The 9298-nt window shown below is 62.9% G+C and overlaps 2 non-coding genes across 2 annotated transcripts; both read left to right on the top strand.

Moving 5' to 3' along the window:
• The first annotated feature begins 2646 nt into the window (after positions 1–2646).
• Positions 2647–2765, top strand: LOC131869120 (5S ribosomal RNA). Its single transcript, XR_009367515.1, has one exon. It is a non-coding gene; the product is annotated as a 5S ribosomal RNA (ribosomal RNA).
• Positions 2766–8681: 5916 nt separating this feature from the next.
• LOC131869121 (5S ribosomal RNA) lies at positions 8682–8800 on the top strand. Its single transcript, XR_009367516.1, has one exon. It is a non-coding gene; the product is annotated as a 5S ribosomal RNA (ribosomal RNA).
• Positions 8801–9298: the final 498 nt, after the last annotated feature.

Below are 9298 nucleotides of genomic sequence, written 5' to 3' on the forward strand. Positions count from 1 at the left end.
ACCGCACCAAAGGTGCACGCCTTGGTGTGCACCTTGGAGTGCACTTTGGTGCTCACCTCGGTGCACACTTTGGTGTGCACCTCGGTGTGCACCAAAGGTGCGCACCTTGGAGCGCACCAAAGGTGTACACTTTGGAGCGCACCACATAGGGTCTTTGAGAGGTTGGCGCAGTGCGCACACCAAGGTGGGTGTTGAGGTGCGTGCCGAGGTGGGTGGGTGCTAGGGTGCGCTCCATGGTGGGTGCCAGGGTGGGTGCGTGCTAGGGTGGATTCCAAAGAGGGTCATAGGGTGGGTGCCAAGGTGGGTTGGTGATATAGTGGGTTCAAAGGTGGGTACTAGGGTGGGTTCCAAGGTGGGTCACAAGTTGGGTGCCAGGATGCGTGGGTGTTAGGTTGGGTGCCAAGGTGGGCTCCTGCGTGGGTGGGTGCTAGGGTGGGTTTCAAGGTGGACGCGAGGGCGGGTGCCAAGGTGGGTAACAAGTTGGGTGTTAGGATGGGTGAGTGCTAGAGTGGGTGCCAAGGTGGGTGGGTGCTAAGGTGGATGCCAAGGTGGTTCACAGGGTGGGTGGGTTCTAGGGTGAGTTCCAAGGTGGGTCACAGGTTTAGTGCTAGGGTGCGTGTCAAGGCGGGTGTCGAGGTGCCTGGGTGCTAGGGTGTGGATGCCAATGTGGGTCATAGGGTGGGTACTAGGGTGGGCTGCAATGTGGGTGCCAAGGTGGGTAACATGCTCGGTTGGTTCTAAATTGGGTGTCAGGGTGGGTGTGCACCCACCTTGCCCGAGGTGGGTGCCAAGGTGCCAGTGTGGGTGGGTGCTAAGGTGGATGCCAAGGTGGGTGAGAAGGTGGGTGATAGGTTGAGTGGTAGGATGGGTGGGTGCCAAGATGGGTCACAGGGTGGGTGCAAGGGTGGGTAGGTGCTAGGGTTGGTGTCAGGGTGGGTGGGTGCTAGGTTGGGTTCCAAGGTGGGTGCGAGGGTGAGTGTCAAGGTGGGTCACAGGTTAGGTGCTAGGATGGGTGAGTGCTAGGGTGCAAAGGTGCCAGGGTGGGTGCTAGGATGGGTCGATGCTAGGGTGAGTGGCAAGGTGGGTCCACAAGTGTCAAGGTGGGTGCCGAGGTGGGTGCCAACTTGGGTTCCAAGGTGGGTGCCAAGTGGGCGACTGCTATGGTGGATGCCAAGGTGGGTCACGGGGTGGGTGCCAAGTTGCTAGGTTGTGTTCCAAGGTGGGTGCCAACGTGGCTGCTAGGGTGCGTGGGTTAAAGGGTGTGTCACAACGTGGGTGCCAGGATGGGTGCGCACCCACACTGGCCAAGACGGGTGCAAGGTTGGGTTCCAAGCCCGGTCACAGGCTGGGTGCTAGGATGGGTGGGTGCCAAGGTGGGCACCAGGGTGGGTGCACCCACCCTGGCCAAGGTGGGTCACGGGGTGGGTCCTAGGGTGGGTAACAGGGTGGGTACTAAGGTGCGTGCCAAGGTGGGTCATGGGGTGGGTGCCAAGGTGGGCACCAGGGTGGGTGTGCACCAACCCTAGCCAGGGTAGGTCACGGGGTGGTTGTCGGGGTGGGCGTCAAGGAGCCAAGGTGGGTGGCAAGTAGCCAAGTTGCGTGCCAAGGTGGGTGTCGGGGTGGGTGCCAAGGATCCAAGGTGGGTGCCAAGGAACCAAGGTGGGTGTCTGGGTGGGTGCCGAGGTGGGAGCCAGGGTGGGTCCCAAGGTGAGTGCAAAGGTGGGTGCCAGGGTCAAGGTGAGTGCCAATGTGGGTTCCAAGGTGCCAGGGTCAGGGTGAGTGCCAATGTGGGTTCAAAGGTGCTAAGTTGGGTGCGAGGTTGGGTGCGAGGGTGGGTGGGTGCCAAGGTGTGCTAGGTGGAAGCCCGGGTGGGTCGGCATCCCATGGGTGTCGAGTTGGGTGCCTGATGGGTGCTTCTTGTCAAGTTTTAGTCGTCGGGACTCATTTCGAGCCTTAGAGGTCGTTTCTTGTCCGGTTGCCCTGTCTTCGACCTGGGAACCCAATTTTGGTCCTCGGGTCCCATTTTTTTTTGTCTCGCATCCCACTTTTGGCCTGTGGCCTTTTCGGGGTCGATTCTCGTTTTGGGCATCAGAGCATGTTTCTTCTCCTAAAACCCAATATTTGTTTATTAAGTCTCGGAACACATTTTTGTTCTCGTGGACCCATCATGGGTCTTGGAACGCATTTGTGGTCCTTGGGTCCCATTTTGCATCCCGAAACTTGTGTTTTGGTGCTTGATCCCTATTTTGGGTGCCCACCTTGCACCAAGTGCGCACCCGGGGCAAACCGAGCGCCTTGGTGCACCGGGGCAAGATCGAGCGTGCACCCGAGGCGCCCCGAACATGCACCAAGGTGCACTCGGCCCACATGTGAGCGCAGGTCGTTGCGCCCGAGGTGGTGTGTGGGCACCGCGTTGCAGACGGGACACTGCACGCACACGACGCCCCGTCCAGGTGCACGCACGTAGGCCGGGCCGGGTGCACACCCGACGCCCTAGCAAGGTGCGCGCACCCGGGCAGGGCTCACACTTGGCGAACGGGGCGCACTTCGCGAGGGAGGGTGTGCACCTCGACGGGGGTGGGTGGCCGGGGTGGATTCGCACGTGGGTCGCGGTTTGCTAAGTACACACTGCGACAAGCTCATAACGGGTGCGATCATACCAGCGTTAGTGCACCGGATCCCATCAGAACTCCGCAGTTAAGCGCGCTTGGGCCGGAGTAGTACTGGGATGGGTGACCTCCCGGGAAGTCCCGGTGTTGCACCCTTTCTTAGTTTTTCGCCGGGCGTCGCAATGCTATTTGAATAAACCTTTTGCCTGTTTGCGTTCTCGTCGGGGCCGGGCCGGGCCGGGGTGCGCTGCCCGCACTACCGCGCGCGCGGGGGGCGACACCGAGCGCGCACCCGAGGCGCCCCGAGCACACAGGCCACGGTGCAACCCGGGCGTTGTGCGCGCACCCCGGTGCGCCCGAGGTGCTGCGCGCGCACCCAGGTGAAATCGGTGTGCACCTCGGCCAGTGCGCGCTCGGTCGAGTCGCGCACGTTGGCCAAGGTGCACGGTGATGTTTCTTACTCTAAGGTTCCGCACCAGACGCCCGGGACAGGTGAGCGAAGCTGGGCGGGGCCGGGTGCGCGGCCGGGGCAGGTGCACGCAGCTGGAGAGAGCTTTGGAGCACACCAGAGGTGCGCACCTTGGAGCACACTTCGGAGCGCACCAATGATGCGCTCCATTCAAAAGTTTCCTGAAAAGGCAAAAAAAGTTGAGATTATAGAATTTCCCACTTGAGAGATTGTAAAAAAAAAAAATTTAAAATGAAGGAAACGCGGGTGCCAAGGTGTGCGCGCCCGGGTGCGCAGCCCAGCCAAGGTGTGCGCACCAAGGCGCCCACCCTGGCGAAGGTGCACGCAAGGTGCGCACCCGAGGCAAACCGGACAATTAACCCAACTTTCGACTTCGCGCGCACCTGCGCACCTTGGAGCGCACTTCGGAGCGCTCCTTGTTGCGCACCAATCTTGGGCACCTCGGAGTGCACCATGGCGCCCACCAAGGTGCGCACCCGGGGCAAACCGAGCTCCGACTTCGTGCGCACCTTGGAGCGCACGAAAGGTGCGCACCATGGCGCCCACCAAGGTGCGCAGCCCAGCCAAGGCGTGCGCATCAAGGTGCGCACCCTGGCGAAGGTGCGCACCCGGGGCAAACCGAGCTCCGACTTCGTGCGCACCTTGGAGCGCACAAAGGGTGCGCAACCCAGCCAAGGTGTGCGCACCCCGGGCAAACCGAGCTCCGAATCGTGCGCACCTTGGAGCACACTTCGGAGCCCTCCTTGGTGCGCACCGATGTTGCGCACCTCGGAGCGCACCCGGGGAAAACAATGCAATTAACCCGACTTTCGACTTCGTGGGCACCTCGGAGCGCTCTCGGGTTCGCACCTCGGAGCACACCGAGGTGCGCACCTTTGATGCGCTGCCTTCACCAATTTCCAGAAAAGGCAAGAAAACATTGAGAAGGTGTGCGCACCGAGGTGCCCACCCTGGCGAAGGTGCACGCGAGGTGCGCACCCGGGGCAAACCGGGCTCCGACTTCGTGCACGCCATGCTGCGCACCTTGGAGGGCCATGGTGCGCACCTTGGAGCACACTTCGGAGCGCTCAATGGTGCCCAACCCAGCCAAGGTGCCCACCGCGGCGAAGGTGCACGCGAGGTGCGCACCCGGGGCAAACCGGGCTCCGACTTCGTGCACGCCGCACCTTGGAGCACACTTCGGAGCGCTCCTTGGTGCGCACCAGGGCGCGCAACCCAGCCGAGGTGCCCACCCCAGCGAAGGTGCACGCGGGGTGCGCACCCGAGGCAAACCGGGCTCCGACTTCGTGCACGCCATGGTGCCCACCGCGGCGAAGGTGCACGCGAGGTGCGCACCCGGGGCAAACCGGGCTCCGACTTCGTGCACGCCGCACCTTGGAGCACACTTCGGAGCGCTCCTTGGTGCGCACCAGGGCGCGCAACCCAGCCGAGGTGCCCACCCCGGCGAAGGTGCACGCGAGGTGCGCACCCGGGGCAAACCGGGCTCCGACTTCGTGCACGCCATGGTGCCCACCGCGGCGAAGGTGCACGCGAGGTGCGCACCCGGGGCAAACCGGGCTCCGACTTCGTGCACGCCGCACCTTGGAGCACACTTCGGAGCGCTCCTTGGTGCGCACCATGGTGCCCACCAGGGCGCGCAACCCCGCCGAAGGTGCACGCGAGGTGCGCACCCGGGGCAAACCGGGCTCCGACTTCGTGCACGCCGCACCTTGGAGCACACTTCGGAGCGCTCCTTGGTGCGCACCAGGGCGCGCAACCCCGCCGAAGGTGCACGCGAGGTGCGCACCCGGGGCAAACCGGGCTCCGACTTCGTGCACGCCATGGTGCGCACCAGGGTGCCCACCGCGGCGAAGGTGCGCACCCGGGGCAAACCGGGCTCCGACTTCGTGCACGCCGCACCTTGGAGCACACTTCGGAGCGCTCCTTGGTGCGCACCAGGGCGCGCAACCCAGCCGAGGTGCCCACCCCGGCGAAGGTGCACGCGAGGTGCGCACCCGGGGCAAACCGGGCTCCGACTTCGTGCACGCCATGGTGCCCACCGCGGCGAAGGTGCGCACCCGGGGCAAACCGGGCTAGGACTTCGTGCACGCCGCACCTTGGAGCACACTTCGGAGCGCTCCTTGGTGCGCACCATGGTGCCCACCAGGCCGCGCAACCCAGCCAAGGTGTGCGCACCAAGGTGCACGCGAGGTGCGCACCCGGGGCAAACCGGGGTCCGGCTTCGTGCACGCCGCACCTTGGAGCACACATCGGGGCGCTCCCGGGTTCGCACCGGCGTTGCGCACCGTGGTGGGCACCTCGGAGCGCACCGTGGTGGGCACCTCGGAGCACACCAAGGTGGGCAGCGAGGTGCGCACCTTTGATGCGATGCCTTCACTAATTTCCATAAAAGGCAAAAGAAAACGAGATTTTAAAATTTCCGTTTTGAAAGATAGTGAGAAAAAGGGAATGCTGGTGCCATCTTGAGCCCGCCCTGGTGCGCAGCCCAGCCAAGGTGTGCGCACCAAGGTGCCCACCCTGGCGAAGGTGCGCGCCCGGGCAATTAACCCAACTTCCAACTTCGCGCGCGCCAGGGTGGGAGCGCACCCAACAACCGGGCCTGGGAAGAGCCAATGCGAGAAACCCCACCAAACGCTCTGACAAAAAAAGAGGGGGCGCTCCAGTAACCCCGCTTCGGAGCGCACCCTGGGCAAACCCAGCCAGGGTGCCCACCCCGGCCAAGGTGCAGGCGAGGTGCGCACCCGGGGCAAACCGGGCTCCGACAACGTGCACGCCGCACCTTGGAGCACACTTCGTAGCGCTCCCGGGTGCGCACCTCAGAGCACACCAAGGTGGGCAGCGAGGTGCGCACCTTTGATGCGCTGCCTTCACTAATTTCCAGAAAAGGCAAAAAAAAGAGGAGATTTTAAAATTTCCGTTTTGAAAGATAGTGAAAAAAACGGAACGCGGGTGCCATCTTGAGCCCGCCCGGGTGCACAGCCCAGGTAAGGTGCCCACCCTGGCAAAGGTGCGCACCCGGGCAATTAACCCTACTTCCGACTTCGTGCGCGCCAGGGTGGCAACCGGGCCTGGGAAGAGCCAATGCGAGAAACCCCACCAAACGCTCCGACAAAAAAAGAGGCGGCGCTCCAATAACCCCGCTTCGGAGCGCAGCCGGGGCAAACCCAGCCAAGGTGCCCACCCCGACGAAGGTGCACGCGAGGTGCGCACCCGGGGCAAACCGGGCTCCGACAACGTGCACGCAGCACCTTGGAGCACACTTCGAAGCACTCCCGGGTGCCCACCGGCGTTGCGCACCGTGGTGGGCAGCGAGGTGCGCACCTTTGATGCGCTGCCTTCACTAATTTCCAGAAAAGGCAAAAAAAAATGAGATTTTAAAATTTCCGTTTTGAAAGATAGTGAAAAAAACGGAACGCGGGTGCCATCTTGAGCCCGCCCTGGTGCGCAGCCCAGGCAAGGCATGCGCACCAAGGTGCCCACCCGCGGTGCACACCCGGGGCAAACCGGGCTCCGACTTCGTGCAGGCCGCACCTTGGAGCACACTTCGGAGCGCTCCTTGGTGCGCACCATGGTGCCCACCAGGGCGCACCCGGGGCAAACCGGGCTCCGACTTCGTGCACGCCGCACCTTGGAGCACACATCGGAGCGCTCCCAGGTTCGCACCAGCGTTGCGCACCTTTGATGCGCTGCCTTCACTAATTTCCAGAAAAGGCAAAAAAAAACGATATTTTAAAATTTCCGTTCTGAAAGATAGTGAAAAAAACGGAACGCGGGTGCCATCTTGAGCCCTTCCTGGTGCGCAGCCCAGGCAAGTTGTGCGCACCAAGGTGCCCACCCTGGCGGAGGTGCGCGCCCGGGGCAAACCGGGCTCCGACTTCGTGCACTGCATGGTGCCCACCAAGGCGCGCAACCCAGCCAAGGTGCCCACCGCAGCGAAGGTGCACGCGAGGTGCGCACCCGAGGTGCACACCCGGGGCAAACCGAGCTCCGACTTCGTGCACGCCGCACCTTGGAGCACACTTCAGAGCGCTCCTTGGTGCGCACCAGGGCGCGCAACCCAGCCAAGGTGCTCACCCCGGCGAAGGTGCACGCGAGGTGCGCACCCGGGGCAAGCCGGGCTCGGACTTCGTGCACGCCGCACCTTGGAGCACACATCGGAGCGCTCCCGGGTTCGCACCAGCATTGCGCACCTTTGATGCGCTGCCTTCACTAATTTCCAGAAAAGGCAAAAAAAAAAAAAAAACGAGATTTTAAAATTTCCGTTTTGAAAGATAGTGAAAAAAACGGAACGCGGGTGCCATCTTGAGCCCGCCCTGGTGTGCAGCCCAGGCAAGTTGTGCGCACCAAGGCACCCACCCTGGCCAAGGTGGGTCACGGGGTGGGTCCTAGGGTGGGTAACGGGGTGGGTACTAAGGTGCGTGCCAAGGTGGGTCATGGGGTGGGTGCCAAGGTGGGCACCAGGGTGGGTGTGCACCAACCCTAGCCAGGGTAGGTCACGGGGTGGTTGTCGGGGTGGGCGTCAAGGAGCCAAGGTGGGTGGCAAGTAGCCAAGTTGCGTGCCAAGGTGGGTGTCGGGGTGGGTGCCAAGGATCCAAGGTGGGTGCCAAGGAACCAAGGTGGGTGTCTGGGTGGGTGCCGAGGTGGGAGCCAGGGTGGGTCCCAAGGTGAGTGCAAAGGTGGGTGCCAGGGTCAAGGTGAGTGCCAATGTGGGTTCCAAGGTGCCAGGGTCAGGGTGAGTGCCAATGTGGGTTCAAAGGTGCTAAGTTGGGTGCGAGGTTGGGTGCGAGGGTGGGTGGGTGCCAAGGTGTGCTAGGTGGAAGCCCGGGTGGGTCGGCATCCCATGGGTGTCGAGTTGGGTGCCTGATGGGTGCTTCTTGTCAAGTTTTAGTCGTCGGGACTCATTTCGAGCCTTAGAGGTCGTTTCTTGTCCGGTTGCCCTGTCTTCGACCTGGGAACCCAATTTTGGTCCTCGGGTCCCATTTTTTTTTGTCTCGCATCCCACTTTTGGCCTGTGGCCTTTTCGGGGTCGATTCTCGTTTTGGGCATCAGAGCATGTTTCTTCTCCTAAAACCCAATATTTGTTTATTAAGTCTCGGAACACATTTTTGTTCTCGTGGACCCATCATGGGTCTTGGAACGCATTTGTGGTCCTTGGGTCCCATTTTGCATCCCGAAACTTGTGTTTTGGTGCTTGATCCCTATTTTGGGTGCCCACCTTGCACCAAGTGCGCACCCGGGGCAAACCGAGCGCCTTGGTGCACCGGGGCAAGATCGAGCGTGCACCCGAGGCGCCCCGAACATGCACCAAGGTGCACTCGGCCCACATGTGAGCGCAGGTCGTTGCGCCCGAGGTGGTGTGTGGGCACCGCGTTGCAGACGGGACACTGCACGCACACGACGCCCCGTCCAGGTGCACGCACGTAGGCCGGGCCGGGTGCACACCCGACGCCCTAGCAAGGTGCGCGCACCCGGGCAGGGCTCACACTTGGCGAACGGGGCGCACTTCGCGAGGGAGGGTGTGCACCTCGACGGGGGTGGGTGGCCGGGGTGGATTCGCACGTGGGTCGCGGTTTGCTAAGTACACACTGCGACAAGCTCATAACGGGTGCGATCATACCAGCGTTAGTGCACCGGATCCCATCAGAACTCCGCAGTTAAGCGCGCTTGGGCCGGAGTAGTACTGGGATGGGTGACCTCCCGGGAAGTCCCGGTGTTGCACCCTTTTTTAGTTTTTCGCCGGGCGTCGCAATGCTATTTGAATAAACCTTTTGCCCGTTTGCGTTCTCGTCGGGGCCGGGCCGGGCCGGGGTGCGCTGCCCGCACTACCGCGCGCGCGGGGGCGACACCGAGCGCGCACCCGAGGCGCCCCGAGCACACAGGCCACGGTGCAACCCGGGCGTTGTGCGCGCACCCCGGTGCGCCCGAGGTGCTGCGCGCGCACCCAGGTGAAATCGGTGTGCACCTCGGCCAGTGCGCGCTCGGTCGAGTCGCGCACGTTGGCCAAGGTGCACGGTGATGTTTCTTACTCTAAGGTTCCGCACCAGACGCCCGGGACAGGTGAGCGAAGCTGGGCGGGGCCGGGTGCGCGGCCGGGGCAGGTGCACGCAGCTAGAGAGAGCTTTGGAGCACACCAGAGGTGCGCACCTTGGAGCACACTTCGGAGCGCACCAATGATGCGCTCCATTCAAAAGTTTCCTGAAAAGGCAAAAAAAGTTGAGAT

The sequence above is a fragment of the Cryptomeria japonica genome, unplaced genomic scaffold (assembly GCF_030272615.1).
Source record: "Cryptomeria japonica unplaced genomic scaffold, Sugi_1.0 HiC_scaffold_235, whole genome shotgun sequence".
Taxonomy (NCBI): domain Eukaryota; kingdom Viridiplantae; phylum Streptophyta; class Pinopsida; order Cupressales; family Cupressaceae; genus Cryptomeria; species Cryptomeria japonica.